At 36.0% G+C, this 15,589-nt stretch overlaps 1 protein-coding gene across 6 annotated transcripts in view; it reads right to left on the bottom strand.

The window, feature by feature from the left end:
• The window catches only part of LOC145678409 (structural maintenance of chromosomes protein 5-like), a 1,106,524-nt gene extending 1,091,373 nt beyond the window's left edge, over positions 1-15,151 (bottom strand). For 4 of the 6 annotated variants that reach the window (XM_081748525.1, XM_081748529.1, XM_081748531.1 and 1 more), the window contains exon 1: positions 15,016-15,151. The gene's annotated coding sequence lies outside the window, so the exon portion shown is untranslated. Of the gene's footprint in view, positions 1-14,807; positions 14,827-14,911 lie in introns of those variants that run through there. The other 2 variants (XM_081748526.1, XM_081748528.1) reach the window with 2 other exon arrangements.
• Between the last annotated feature and the right edge of the window lie 438 nt (positions 15,152-15,589).

Here is a 15,589-nt window from a genome sequence, read left to right as displayed (position 1 = left end):
TTTTTTTTGTTTTGTTTTTTTTCCTCAAAATAGCGGCTATCTATGCTACAAACCGCAATTTTCTGTCTTTTAAGTTGAAATTTTGAGAGTAGAAGCATGAGACACTCTAAATTAGCTGTATATATTTTATCAATAATCCAACGTAAAATTTAAAAATGGTGGCCACTTTTGAAAATAGCGGGTATCACGCTACAGGGTGCAATTTTTGGACTTTTAAGTTGAAATTTTGAGACTAGAAGCAGGAGACATTCTAAATCTGTGGCATTCGCCGATGACGTCGTAATAACATCATCAGGAAACAGCCGAAGGAAATTAGAAGAAAAAGTTAAAAAGATAATATAAAATATAAACACTTGAAGAATGGAGTATGGAGAGTGAATTAAGGATATTATCAAAGAAAACCAAATATCTAATTTTCAGCACAAAACTACAAAGAAATCCGACCATAAAATTAAATGGAGTAGGAGTAGAACGAGTGCAAAGCATAAAATACTTTGGCATAATGCTAGACAATAGCCTAAAATTCGATAAACATTTTAAACATATAGTAAAAAGGGGAAACAGTGTAGCGAATAAATTGACCACTATTTTAAGAAACAGATACAGGCTACCACTAAAAATACTAAGACTATACCAAGAAACTATTTTGTCAGCTACCATGGCGTACGCATCCAGCGTTTGGATTGATAGACCATTAAGAAACAAGACCTATAAAAACCAAATCAACAGACCACAAAGAAACCTATTAATCAGAATCAGGGTTGGCAAAAACCATGGTTTTTATTGAAAAAACCGAAAAACTAGTTTTTTTTTTTTTTTTTATTTTGGTTTAAATAATTTACTCTATGTATTTATATTAGATATGGACAGAAATTAGTTTGTTTCACCTTGGCGTTATTATGCAACAACAAGGTTATGCTGGAAGGGGTCACACAAGCTTAAAGCAAAATCCAAACCACTTCTCGGCTTACATCCAAGAAAAATTGTCCATTTGGACACGAAACCGGGACTAATTGGTCATAAATGCGATTGCCAACACACGCACGAAGGACTCCAGATAAAAATACGTTGTACTGATCTTTACATAGGCCTACTTGTTAATATAATTGTCAAGAGTCATTTCAGAAGGACAAAAAGATAAACAGTTACATAAGTAAAAACATTATACAGAATTATATATAAATCGGGAAACTCCCGCCTTAGCCATTGGGAAAATCCTGTTATTACTTTAAATGTATTTGTATGTAAAATTTATATCAAAGGTCAACGTATCATAATCACTACGCTAAAACTGAGGTATTAAATTACAAATTTGGTATGTAGATATCATTCAATAAAATTAAAACCAACTCAAATCCAAGCTGATGTTGGAAGCTACGTAGGCAGTTGATAAATTTTGCCAATTTATTATCAATATATTTAAGCAATCTTGGCTTCTTTATAAAACAACAGGCATTCATTCAAGTAGAAATATATAATTTGGTTTCATTTCGTATGTTCAGACTTAAAATCCTTATGAAATACCAATGTTATCACGGAGAAGATTTTCGCTTAGAGAGACACTTCGAATCGCTACTTGGTTTACACTTGAAAGATGGGTTGTTGTTCGACCGAGAATTGAACACGGGACCCCTTGATTAAAAGGTGAAAAGTAGGTAAACGTAATGCGGATGGTTTGATATGTAGAAACGTCACCATGAAGTTCACACGATTTAAAGCACTTTTTTTTTTTCAGCCAACCCTGATCAGAATGTCTGGAGCTTTTAACACTACTTCACATAGTGCCCTCTGTATAATTCTTGGTATCTAACCAATGAACTATGTGTTATTGCAAAGGGCAACTAATTACTGGTTAAGAAGAGAAGAGAAAAGAAAAATTAGAGAAACTTCTAAAAGATGAGAAAGAAATTAATGACAACATAATACACTATGGGATAAAGAATTGCAGGAATACAGTGGAGCGCAACGATTACATAGAATCTTTCCTATCATCGTCGGCAAACTAAAAGTAAATCAGTTAAATGCAACATATGGATTGGTTCATTACCTATCAGGCCATGGACCATACGGACAACACCTCCACAGAATCAAGTTAAAACCCAGCCCAATGTGTGAATGCGGAGAAGAAGGAACTCCTGAGCACCATGTCATGTGGTGTCCATTATTAGAAGAAATTTTAGAACTAAGAACTCAAATAAAAGAAAAACCACTGAAAGAAACAATAGAAGTAGAGGAAGACTGCAAAATATTGGAAAATTTGACAAATGAATACTCCGAACTAAGACGAAAAATTTACAGAAGAAGAATAGAAGGATGAGTGCAAGTGGGAGAATGTGTGAAGAAGTCCTCGGACCGGAGAAAAGACTCCTGGAACCCAAGCACTGGATTACCGTGCTTTGCCGAGGACCAGAATGCGTGCTCCACCTCCAGCCTCTCGGATTGGAAAGGAACTCCGGTGCAAAAGTGAATGTTGCGTGAGTGCATGAGTAGAGGTGAAGTGAGGATAGTGTCTCAGAAAGAAAACATAGAGCAACTCTCGCCAATAGAACAGCCCATCCCGGGCGTGCCGGCCGAAGGATAAAACGGACTAGGGCCTGCACTAAGTGCTCTGAGTGGGCCCTGGACCTCAAGCCAGCACAAAGGGTGGAAGCTGGCAATGATATGCAACTGAGAACACTAAAGCATCAAAGCAAAAGTAACAGGTAACGCTTATATACAAGCATAAGAAAATTAAAACTTTGAAAATGTGAAAAATTAGATAAATGTAAGTGTAGTGTGTGTTTTTTAGTGTAAGTATTAGTTGGTGATGGTTAGTGATTTCATCAGAAGCAGTCAGTGTCAATGTCTATAGTGAGTGTAGTGTAGTGTTGATGCAGGATAGTGAAAAGAGGTAAAATATATAGGTGAAAAGTCAGTGTAAACAGTGCAAATGTGAAATAGAACACACAGGAGAGAAATGCAGGCAGAAACCAGAGAAACCAATCATACAGAGTGAAAATCTGAAGAAAAGAAGAAAGAAGATGACCAAAAGGTAAACACCAAAACACAAAACACAGAAAATCTCACAAGACCTGAAATGAGAGTAGAGTTAAGCAAATATTAAGTTCAGTTACTTTTGTTTCTTTTTTATCTTTTATTTTTTGTCCAATCCCTTGTTTTAGTTTCACGTCCTTTTTCTCTTCCCTTTCCTTCTTCAAAATTATGAAATAAATAAATCCAAAAGAGAAATCATTCGCAATGCTCAAGGCACCAGCTGACAGTAACGCGGCTGAGCGAATAAAAAAAAAAAAAATCTAAATCTGGTGTATATATTTTCTCGGTGATCCAATGTAAAAAGTTTAAAATGGCGGCCATTTTTTCAAAACAGCAGTAAACAACAAATTGTTACAAGTTGTGACAATGACAATCTTGAAATATAATTCAACGAAAATCCTTCCACAAACTGAAAAAGGCCTGGACCCAAATGATTACGAATATTTTGATTGCTCTCACTGTAACAAAACATTTCCTACAAGAAAGGGTTTAAATATACACAAATCGAGGAAGCATTCTACAGAGGAGCTAAATAATAATTCGAACGATTTCTCTGAAGAATTAACATTATTAAAATCTAATACATGGATAATAAAGAGAATACCTAGAGGAGCTAGAAGCGCTGTAGCAAACAAACTTGCCTCAACCATCGTTGATTGTGTAGACCAAAACGATCTCAGCACTTGGAAGAAACTTTTCATTTTCGCTTTCCACCACCTTAAAATTCCAAAAAAGCGTGCTGCAACTTCAATCACAAACATTATCAAAAATAACCTCAATGATTCACATGCGCCCGAAACACCTCCTGTTACAGCCAAAAAGCCGAAAAGGCCGAAACCTAAATTTGATTTGGCTAAAATAATAATATCTAAAATATCAGACTTTGATACAAGAGGCGCCTTAAGATTATTAACTTCAGATGATACGTTGGCACCTTCCAATGAAGCAACATTTCACTGCCTGGTGAACAAGCACCCGGCTCCATCTAGAGCCCTTGAAATTACGGACCCCCATCTAATCAAGATTCATCTGTATACGTAAATGAAGAAATGGTTCAGAAAGCCATCAATAATTTTGTGTCCGGCTCAGCGTCTGGGATAGATGGGATTTCCCCTCAACATCTAAAAGACTTAATCTCGAGATCTGCCGGCGAAGCAGGATATTTTCTTTTGAGTCAGATCACGAAATTGATTAATCTCATCCTTAACGGAAGAGTAAATCAAGAGGTGTGTCCATACCTGTTTGGAGCTAACCTCTGCGCCCTAAAGAAGAAGGACGGGGGAATCAGACCAATTGCCATCGGCAGTGTTTTCAGACGTTTGGCATCAAAGTTAATAGTGTCCTCAGTCTACAATCAATGTTCTCAGTATCTACAGCCTCATCAACTGGGATTTGCAACACCAAAAGGAAGTGAAGCTATCATTCACGCCACTCGGACATTTATACATGCTAAAAAAAATTCGAACAAGGTCATTCTAAAAATCGATTACAAAAATGCCTTTAACTCAGTTGAACGTGACATTATTTTAAAGGAAGTTAAACAAATTATTCCTCAATATTATCCATATTTTTGGCAAAGCTATGCAAATCCATCAACTTTATTTTACAAAGAAAGGAAAATATCCTCATGTGTAGGAGTTCAGCAAGGCGATCCAGCTGGCCCGATGCTATTTAGTCTAGCAATACATCTAATTGTCCTTTCTCTTTCTTCAGAGCTAAATGTCTTCTACCTTGATGACGGAACTCTTGCAGGATCACCACAAACCGTGTTGGAAGATATAAAGAAGTTGATTACAAATTCAGAGAAAATAGGTCTACAAATAAACCCACAAAAATGTGAACTTTTCTTCAATTCAAAAAATATCGACCCTAAAATTGTATCTGAATTTTCAAACATATTACCCGGAATACGAATAGTGAAAAATAATGAGATCTCATTGCTGGGTTCACCACTACACGAAGAAGGAATCGAATACCATTTCGAGAAACACCTGAATGATCTCAAAAGAATATCTTTCCGATTAGAAAGTTTACCAGCCCACATTGCTTTCTTTTTGCTCAAAAATTGCTTTGACATTCGTAAACAAACCTACTTTCTCCGAACAGTTCCAACATGGGTCAATCCCTCCAGACTTCTACAAATGGATCACATACTGAAGAAAGCGTTACAATCAACAATAAATTTTAATATCAACGAAACGCAATGGACTCAAGCTAGCCTTCCCATCCGAGTCGGTGGTTTAAGCATAAGAAAGGCTTCAGACCTATGCCTTCCTGCCTTCATTTCCTCTTGCCACGGAGCGTTGACACATGTTTCCAAAATTATAAAGTATCCAGTTGACGAAGTGGGAATAAGCCACTTGGCAGAGGCTTTGGAAATTTGGAAAGGCATTTACGATGGAAAAACCCCGATTTTAAAAGAGTAACAGAAACAATGGGATCAAATTATTGTAAATGAGGTAATCGAAAACGAAATAATCGCTGAAAACAACATTTAAGTGCACGCATCAAAGCTTTAAGAGAGAAGGAATCAGGAGCATGGCTACAGTCAACCCCATCTATAAACATAGGAACATTCTTGGATGACAACTTTTTCAAAATCTGCATAGGTTTGCGCTTAGGCCTGAATATCTGCCATGAATTTATTTGCACCTGCAACAATAAGATGGACCAGAAAGGTCTTCATGCTTTGAGCTGCAACAAAAGTGGAGGAAGATTTGCACGTCATAGCGAATTAAACAACATAATCAAAAGAACTCTTGCAAGCATCGACTTTCCGTGTATATTATAACCTCCAGGAATGTTCAGGAACGATGGTAAACGGCCAGACGGAATAACATTATTTCCGTGGAAAAAGGGTCTAAGTTTAGTCTGGGATGTCACATGTGTGGATACGTTTGCTCCATCTTATCTACAATCCACAAGTATAAAAGCAGGGAGTGCAGCGGAAGCGGCTTGTTCACGCTAACACTCAAAATACTCTAAACTTAAAGAAGACCATCATTTTATAGCCTTTGCTACCGAAAACACAGGTGTCTTCAGCAAAGAAGCAATTGATTTTTTGAAGGAACTAGGAGCAAGTCTGACAGCAAAAACAGGAGACCCGAGAAGCTATCAATTTTTACTACAACGTATAAGCATAGCCATACAAAAAGGCAATGCTGTCAGTATTTTGAGTTCCTTTCCTTCTTCCCATAAACTTGAAGAAATTTTTTACCTCAGATAGAACACTTTAACTAGGCATAAGGAGAACACGCGTCAAATTAGATTAATAACACTAGTTAACAAAGGTTTTGTTACATAAAAGGAAATACCTGTTCTTAAAGGAACTTTTTGCGCTGAATTCGAATATGCACTCGGTTTTTCTCCATCACGTACGATTTTCCCGTAACAGAGGGATTTTCGGGAAAATCCCTCAAAAATTTCCCTTTTCGTTTATTTTACACCCCAAGATCTTGTCCCCTTGCATATACTAACATAGAAATTATACCTAAGTATACTTTGATTCATATTTAACAAACCCTCCAAGTTTCGTAATAATCGCTTTATTCTTTCTAGAGAAATAAATATGTTTGTATGTATACTGTGTGTACTGTTTATTGCACCTTATAGTAATGCTTTCAGATCTCTTAAGTTGAGGTAAAACGTTTTGCTTTATTACCACAAACACACACATAAAATATAATACAATATAATTTACAAGTGTGACAATTTACAATAAACAATAATACAGATGTACCAAAAGGTCATGAAAAGACAATCAAAACTATCACAATATATGAAACTTCCATTGCGTTACAAAAACGTACACTACTTCCTTCTTTTGTAAGAAATGTTGCATTCTCTAACAAGACCCCAACAATAGTCCCCCATCATTGAAGGATCCCATCGTCCCTGGTACCTTTTCTCCATTGCCATTATATCTTGGTGGAATCTTTCCCCCTGTTCGTCGCTGAGAGCACCTAGGTTAGCAGGAAAGAAGCTGAGGTGGGAGTGCAAAAAGTGGATTTTTAAAGACATCCTACAACCCAACTCTTTGTATTTCTGTATCATGTCCTGTACGATTTCTGTGTAACTCTCAGCTTTGTTATTGCCCAGAAAGTTGCGCACAACACACTTAAATGCTGTCCAGGCAGCTAGCTCAGCACTGTTTAACTTGCTGTCAAAGCTATCATCAAGCATTAATTTCCTAATTTGGGGACCAATAAACACTCCCGCTGAAATCTTAGCATCACTCAGGTTAGGGAACTTATCTCGCAAATACTTGAAACCTTCACCAGATGTGTCCATGGCTTTGACAAAGTTTTTCATAAGTCCTAACTTGATATGAAGTGGCGGTAGTAATATCTTATTAGGATCTACCAAAGGAGCGTATTTGACGTTGCATTCTCCAGGTAAGTAATTCACTCTAGGTTCCCATTCCTTCACTTCATAATGTTTGTCATCAGCTCGGCTATCCCATAAACATAAAAAACATTGGTACTTCGTGTAACCGCACTGCAGTCCTAATAAAATACCAACTACCTTGGAGAATTGTATATAAATGTATTAAGATATACATATAGTGTACGTTTAAAAAAATATACGTTGGAAGTACATTCTATTTTTATACACGTTTCTAATTTACAGAGAGCAATACAAGTGTGTTGTTGACTATTGTAAATATTCATTTTTATGTCTGTGTTTGTAGTAATAAAGCAAATCGTTTTTACCCCAACTCAGGAGATCTGAAAGCATTACTATCAGGTGCAATAAACAGTGCACACAGTATACATACAAATATATTTATTTCTCTAGAAAGAACAAAGCGATTTTTACGAAACTTTTAGGGTTTATTAAATATAAATCAAGGTATACTTAGGTATAATTTCAATGTTACTATATGTAAGGGGACAGGAGCTAGGGGAATAAAATATCTGAAAAAGGGAAATTTTTGAGGGAATTTCCCGAAAATCCCTCTGTTACGGGTAAACTGTACGTGATGGAGAGAAACCAAGTGCATATTCGAATTCAGCGCAAAAAGTTCCTTTAAGATCAGGTGATTTTTCTCATGTAACAAACAAAAAGTTTAAATTTGTTAACCAGTGTAATTATTGTAAAAACTGGAATCGACTTGAAAATGTTACATGTAGAAAAAAAAATCACATTAATATTTTCAGCAGTACATAACACACGTGAAACACTACCACGATTTGAATACGTTTTTTTTTCTCACTCTGGAATGTCTGATTTCCGTCTGTCTTTTCTTAAATTCATGTAATATTAATACTAATGTACTGCTGTTTTATTGAATTATATATGTTAAATATTCAATTAACATCTTGAAATATAAATTACATTTTAACATTTTTACCCCAAAGACATTGAAATATTTCGGGAAAAAAAAAATAAACTTGAAAATATCCATATGGGCCCACGTGTTTTTTTTTTTCCAGAAAAACCCGTTTTTTTTTTTTTAAACCCTGGAAGCTAGTGGAGGGGGATTAAATCTTCCTTAATACATCGCACCATTGTACACCATATCATCTTAAATATTGGTCCATTTCCAACACTTAGAAAATATGGGTCAATGTTACTCCACGCAATTAAATGCTTAATAGTTTGTGCGTAATTGAACAAACATTTAAGGTGTTAGCTTAATAATATTCGCTAATGAACAAAAGTTGTGGAACTTGAAATATGACAAATGTTTACTTGCGAACAATAGCTAGCATTTTACTTCCCACGTTCTGGAAACAAATCATTAGCGCCAATATTCATGTGTTCTCAATGTTGTAATACTTCGATCCACAACTTTTCTCACTGATAGAAACCATAATAACCATGTAGAAAGAAGTCAAATCTTTCTCTTCCTTTGGGCCAAAGTATACCCAGTTTACGGTATCCACTTTGTCGACAGTATTATTTGATATTTTGACGCATCCATAATTTGCCGTATTACGATCCCGGTGAACTTTCATGTATTTAGTTTTCTCTGTACTTACTTCTAAACTAATGTCGCTGCAAGCGTTTAATAAGACCTTTGCATTTCTTTCTATTGTTCCCCTATCATCTATTAAATTTACATCAACAGCATACGCCATAACCTGATGAATACAGCTCTAGGCCCTGGTTGCTATCTTTGATTTTCCTTATAGCGTACTCTGGAACAAAGCTGAATAATAATGGCGATAACGCATCTCCTTGTTTCAGGCCATTTTCGACGTGGAAGCTCCTAGACAAGAATTTTTCTAATTGGACCTTACTCTGGGATTCACTTAAACACATTTTAATTAATCTAACTAGCTTTTTCGGTATTTCAAATTCTGTAAGACAGTTGTACTATGTTTCCCTTCTAATCAAGACATAAGCCTTTCTAGAATCAATAAAGAGTTGATGTACTGGGTAATATATTCCCGTTTCTTTTCGAGTATTTGTCGAATGGTAAGTATCTTGTCGATGGTTGATCGATTACGCCTAAATCCACACTGATAATCTCCAATAATTGCATCTGCTTATGGGATCAATCTTGTTAATAGAATGTTTGGGAGGAGTTTTAGTTTATAGGATGTAGACAGAAGAAAACTTGCTCAATAATTATTATTAAGTTTTGTTGCCTTTCTTGTGAATTGGAACAGTGATCGATTCTGCCCACTCTTCTTAAATGTATTTCATAATTTTTCTTCTCTGAAAAAAAAAAAAAAAAAAAGTTTTCTAATATGTTAAATTCCTCTTGTTAAAAATTCAGAAACCTTCAGAACTGGTTAAACCGTGATATATTCTAGAGCCTAGGAAATCACACGCTCAGATGAATAGGCTATTACACATATGATCCATGAACAGAAAATTCCGTACTTTCACGATTCTGAACAAGCTTAAGGAACATTACAGAATTCGAAACTTTACCGATTTTGAAGGTCCGAAGCACCTGATAGGTGGTAACAGACTATTATAGTATGTGATCAATGAATGAAAAAGTTGTTCAAAATATTCATACAATATATATGAAAGTTGAAACTTAACTGAAAAAAATTCGAGAATGTACAAAAACCACCTGAAACGAAGCTCTTGATGAGCAGCCTTTAAGAGTGTCATATAAATGTATTTCTTTCATGCTTGTTTCAAAAAGAAGGTGAGTGATATTTTGACGTATAAATATTAAATACAATTTTGTTAGTTATTTGTGTACCTTTTATTTTTTAAGAAAAAGTACTTACTTTTGTATATAAGAGGTTAAAAAATCATTGTATACATTGGTTAATCCTTTGGAATTCATAATGTTAATACGTTAAGAACTAAAATTGTTTGAAAAATCTTTTCGAAATTCATTGTTTAATTTAGAGGTTTTATATTACTATCTACATCAACCGCTAAGTAAATAAGTTTTTGTGTTGTAGAGAGGCGAAACAAAGTCTGCTTTATCAATTTAAAACAAAATTTTGAAAAAAGCCCAAAATTTCCCAAGCAAAGACACGAATCAGAAAAACTGTTTTTTTTTTCAAGAAAGTCGTTTCTTTTCGAGCCCTTGCATCTCTACTCATAACCAGTTTGGAGGTTTGCATGAATGCACAGTCCCTCCAAGGTCAGTTGGAATCAGCCCAAGATGTATGTCGGGCTAAGAAAGAGCGCTGTTCGTTTAGATATAGATACAGTCGATAAATTAGAAGATATGAACGACCGTATCGAAGAAATTTCTGAACGTGTAGTAAAGCAAGGAAAAGATATTAAGATGGTATACGAAAAAGCGAAACTCATAGATCAAAATATGAAAGTAAAAAGCGAATCTAATGCAGAATGTCGTGCTGAAATCCGTGCAATAGATAATATAAAAGAAATTAGGAATGATATGATACAGCTTGCTCAAAGAATAGGAAGTACCGAGACACTATAGCGATTCCGCTTATTCGGAATGTAAGGACACCAGTAGTAGTAGTAGTAATGCTAGTGATGATTCAGAAGTCAAGGTTGTATACGACAGAAGTCGTAAGCGCAATAAAAATGTTACTACCACTAATCGTCAGAGAAAAAACATAATTAGTTAACGGACCCACCAATGTCCTAATTATGTAGTGTGACGATCTGCATTCATTCTCTTGGACACTACCGTTAACTTGCTACAAAAGTAAAGGGCTATCACGCCGTGAAATGTAAAGTGGAATTTTATATTAGTGGAAATAGTTAAGTGTTCACGTCTACATGGGTGTTTAGTATCGTGATTATTTTCTTATATATATATTTACACATAGTACATTTAATAAACAAGCATAGTATTATTCTATTTAACGTGTTTTCGTTGCATATGTGAATGATATTTTTGTGTGTCGTCGTCTGAGCAATCATCTGTATCAGGGTTGGCTGGTTTAAACCAAGGTGGTTTAAACCAAGGTTTAAACCAGCTGGTTTTTTCAAAAAAACCAACTGGTTTAAACCAAAAGCAAAAAAATGTTCGTAAAAGTGTAAGTGTTTGTAAAATCTTGATGAACACACATTTATGGGTTATCACGTTTCACTCCCGTATATTATTCGTATTATATTCAGACCTAAATTCCCTATTCATTACTCAAAAAGATTATACTACAAAAGCAACTTTTTTTTTACAAGTTTATAAATGTTTATTTTGTGATTTTTTTTGTAGTTGTTATTATTATGTAATTGCAATCGAAGAAAAATTCTAAATATTGTTACGTTTCAATGTTTACTATTGATAAAATACATCGAAAATGCCCTACTTTTTGTGTGTGTATGTGTTTGTGGGGGTCATACAGACCCCACGAGAGGCATTTAGTGAAATAAGTATCTTTGGTATCTATTTATGTATAAATGAGTCTGAGCCAAAGTGGACTCAAATAATTCGTATCTTTATTCACTTTTCGTGTTGATATGCAGATTAAGTCGGTGTATTTCTTTAATTTGGACCAATAAAAGTCGTTGTTAACTAACTTGAACTAAATTAGTTCTTCTGTACTCCGTAGTACTTTGAAATTGTTCATATGTAATTCTGTGTAATGGTTTCACTTGTGCAACTGTTTATCTTTTTATCTTTTTGTCCTTCTGAAATGACTCTTGACAGTTATATTAAGAAGCATGTAAAGATCAGTACAACGTATTTTTTATCAGATTTCCTTCGTGAATGAGTCGGCAGAAGTATCGCATTTGTGGCCAATTAGTCCTGGTTCTGAGTTCAAATGGAGGACAATTTCTCTCGGATGTAACTCGAGAAGCGGTTTTTATTCCGCTTTAAGCTTATGTGACCCCTTCCAGCATAACCCGGTTGTTGCATAATAACATCAAGGCGAAACAAACTTATTTCTGTCCATGTATAATATGAATATATAGAGCAAATCATTTAAACCATAAAAACCTGGTTTAAACCAAAAAAACCTGGTTTAAACAAAAAAAACCGTTTTTTTGTTTTTTTAAATAAAAACCATGGTTTTTGCCAACCCTGATCTGTATGTCCGAGAGTATTTCAGAGACGAGACATCCGAACCTCTCGGTGCTTAATACTCATCTCATTGTTGAGAGCTGAGGACGATCCGGGAAAAGTTCTGTAATCCGTTTTTAGAAATGTTCTTTGATGTCTTAACCAGGTAAGTTCAGATCTGAAAGTACTCGTTCGCGGGACAGCAGGGAGTACAGCTCCAGCAAGCGGTTACAGGGTTACTAGTGTAAAATCCTTACAAGTGCTTTACTATAGATAAAATGAATGCATACGAAAGATGAGTCTATTAGAAACTATTTGTCACCGGCAGTGTATTTCTGCAGTCGATAGAAATTTATTCAATCTTTACAAGTAGAATGCTACTAGTATAAAACCATGACAAGTGCTATTGAAACTGTTTCATTGCCAAAACCTACTCGTTTTCACTAACTTCTCTGACACACACCCTCGCTAACGTGCGCAGGTTGTTTTGTGTTTCTTGCACTGTACTTTTTATGCATACATCCAGACGCCGTATTTATACGGAAATCATTGTAATTTTTCAACAATTGCTAATGATGGAGCCCTTGAATTTTAACTATGCCATGTGAGGTATTTTCATGTCGCTCAGCGCAAATCATTTAGGAAACAACAAGGAGCAAATTACTGAAAGAATTCTAATTTTTGAACAATTATTTCGAGTGGTGCGCCAAAATTAAACCCGCACGCAAATGGTAATAGTTTACAACAGCTACTTCTCATCTCCCGTGCACGAGGATACTTCTCGCTGTTGCACTACCTACGAAAAAAATGAAATGAATTCTTTCAGTTTTACGTCCCATGGTTATGCCTGTTACACTAAAGGAGACTGTGATGATGAGAGAGGAGTGAAATGGTGGAATGAAGAAAGTGGGAGGAAACGGGAGAACCCCGAAAAAACCCACGAGCACGGCTTGTCCACCACAAAATCCACACGGTGCGAGCTGGAATCGAACCAGCGACCCTAAGCACCGGAGGTGAACGCTCTACCACTGAGCCACCGCGCCCCCCTGCACTACCAACGAAAATGATTCTATATCATCTACAAATGGCAACAGAACGCACAACAAACACAGATCATGTTGTGTTGACAGTCCAATATGGAGTGTGAATACAGCGTGATCTGCGTTTGTTATGTGTTCTATTACTACTTGTACATCAAATAGAACCATTTTTGTAGGTAGCGCAACACTAAGAACAATCCAGATGAACGGGACATGCGATATGTGTTCTCAAATCCCCCCACACATAGTCATACATTAAGTAGAAGGGCACATTATTTTTCCCATTTACCTCATGAAGCTGCATCAGTTTTCGAAGGAGCAGGACGCTCATATTTTAGGGATTATTCATTGAGTATGTACGAACTTACAAAGGGGGTAACAAAGCGACTTTCATTTACTTATCGACTGATACGAAAATAAAAAAAAGGAACGTACCTGTACTTTATATCTGCATGTGTAGTGTCCTTGTACTTTATCTATGACTGTGTGTGGGGAGGGGGATTTAACGCGGATTGAGTATAGCCCGCTCCCCCCAGTGATTTTTAACGAATCATAGTGATTCTAACGATTCATATTAGTTCATAATGAATCGGAATCGCATTATAAAGATTTAAGCTATAAATCTTGTGGCAAGGAAGCTTTAGTATAAGTAGTAGTAGTAGTAGTAGTAGTAGTTAGTAGCAATAGTAGTAGTAGTTAGTAGCAATAGTAGTAGTAGTAGTACTAGTAGTAGTAGTAGGAATAGGTTAGAAGCCCCGCAGGGGTTGGTTGGGTTCTGTTCTCGATATAAGTAGTAGTAAGTACTTAGTACTAGTGACTCTTCCAGTCCCGGGACTAAGAACTGGGGGGAGCGGGCTATACACAAGCCTTTAACACATATCGCATGTCTTGTGCACATGGATACTTCTTACTATTGCACTACGTAGAAAATTTATGGTATTTCATGTAGAAGTGGTAATAGAACACAAAAAAAACGCAGATCAGGGGGTTCTCATGTATACTATTATCTAAAAACATTCCTAGAAAAACGCCTTAAGTACAAGGGCAAATATCAAGAATGCAATAAAAAAGAGGAAGTACCAGGCGGAAACGCTAACAGATTAAGTACAAGGGCAATATTATTTTAACCAATACAAACCACTCTAAAAGTTAATGCCTAGAATGACCTACTCAGGAGTATACAAGTGCTTAGCGTTACGAGGTTGTAAAATTCAAAATGTGATATGCTTTTTGCATTTTATTGACCTAAAATAATAATTCCTAACATGTAAAGATGATGTATTTTCTCCTGTATAAAAAATATCACTAACAAACCAATTTAAAAATCCCACCTTACAACTGTCTGCAGTGACGGCCATGGGCACGTAAAGCAAGTGATGATTTTTAATATAATATTGAACACTCTCTACACAGAAAACCATCACTGATTACCTACCATAGAAAACACTATAAGCACCAGTATAAACACACATAAAAATCGCACTTTTTACAACTTAAGTTACATCAGAGAGAAAATAACAAAACAGAGTCGGAACTTACTGGACTGAATCCCTACACGTTTTTCCCGAGATATTTTTCTCCGCAGTCATCAGGCAGCAGATGGCTCTGACACTGACTGTCTCTTTTGCAAGGAAGCACTATGCCAGGAATTTTGGTTTCGGCGCTCATCCGCAGGGCTTGTTGCTGGTTTACTCATTGGTGGAATCCCAAGAAGATTCTGTGATCGAGCGCATTCACAAGTGGAAGAAATAAAGTTCGTCCGTTGAGAATGCTCTCCGAAGTTCATCTTGTGTAGCAGTTCCCATCATTAGTATCAAGTTGGCCCCACCACTTTTGGACGGAGAAAAATAAATAATGCTATTCGTTTGTGCTACGTTAGTGCTGGTTAATGCCCAAATTTCAGCGTTTGTGCAATCAAAAGAACGAAGTTATGAACAATTTAAAATTCGGGGCCAACTTGAAGTCAAGTTGGTCCCACTTTTTACCCTAATTAAGATAGAATGGATTTTCTAACGTCAAACGTTAGTGCTACGTTAGTGCTGGTAAGTGCCCAAATTTCACCGTTAGTGCTGTTCAAATAACGCCGTTACAACGAAATTAAAGGAGCAGTTCG

Source organism: Thermobia domestica, chromosome 2 (assembly GCF_964235325.1).
Source record: "Thermobia domestica chromosome 2, izTheDome1.hap1.1, whole genome shotgun sequence".
Taxonomy (NCBI): domain Eukaryota; kingdom Metazoa; phylum Arthropoda; class Insecta; order Zygentoma; family Lepismatidae; genus Thermobia; species Thermobia domestica.
The sequence above is the reverse complement of the archived record's forward strand: the minus strand, read 5'-3'. Positions and strand labels throughout refer to the sequence as shown.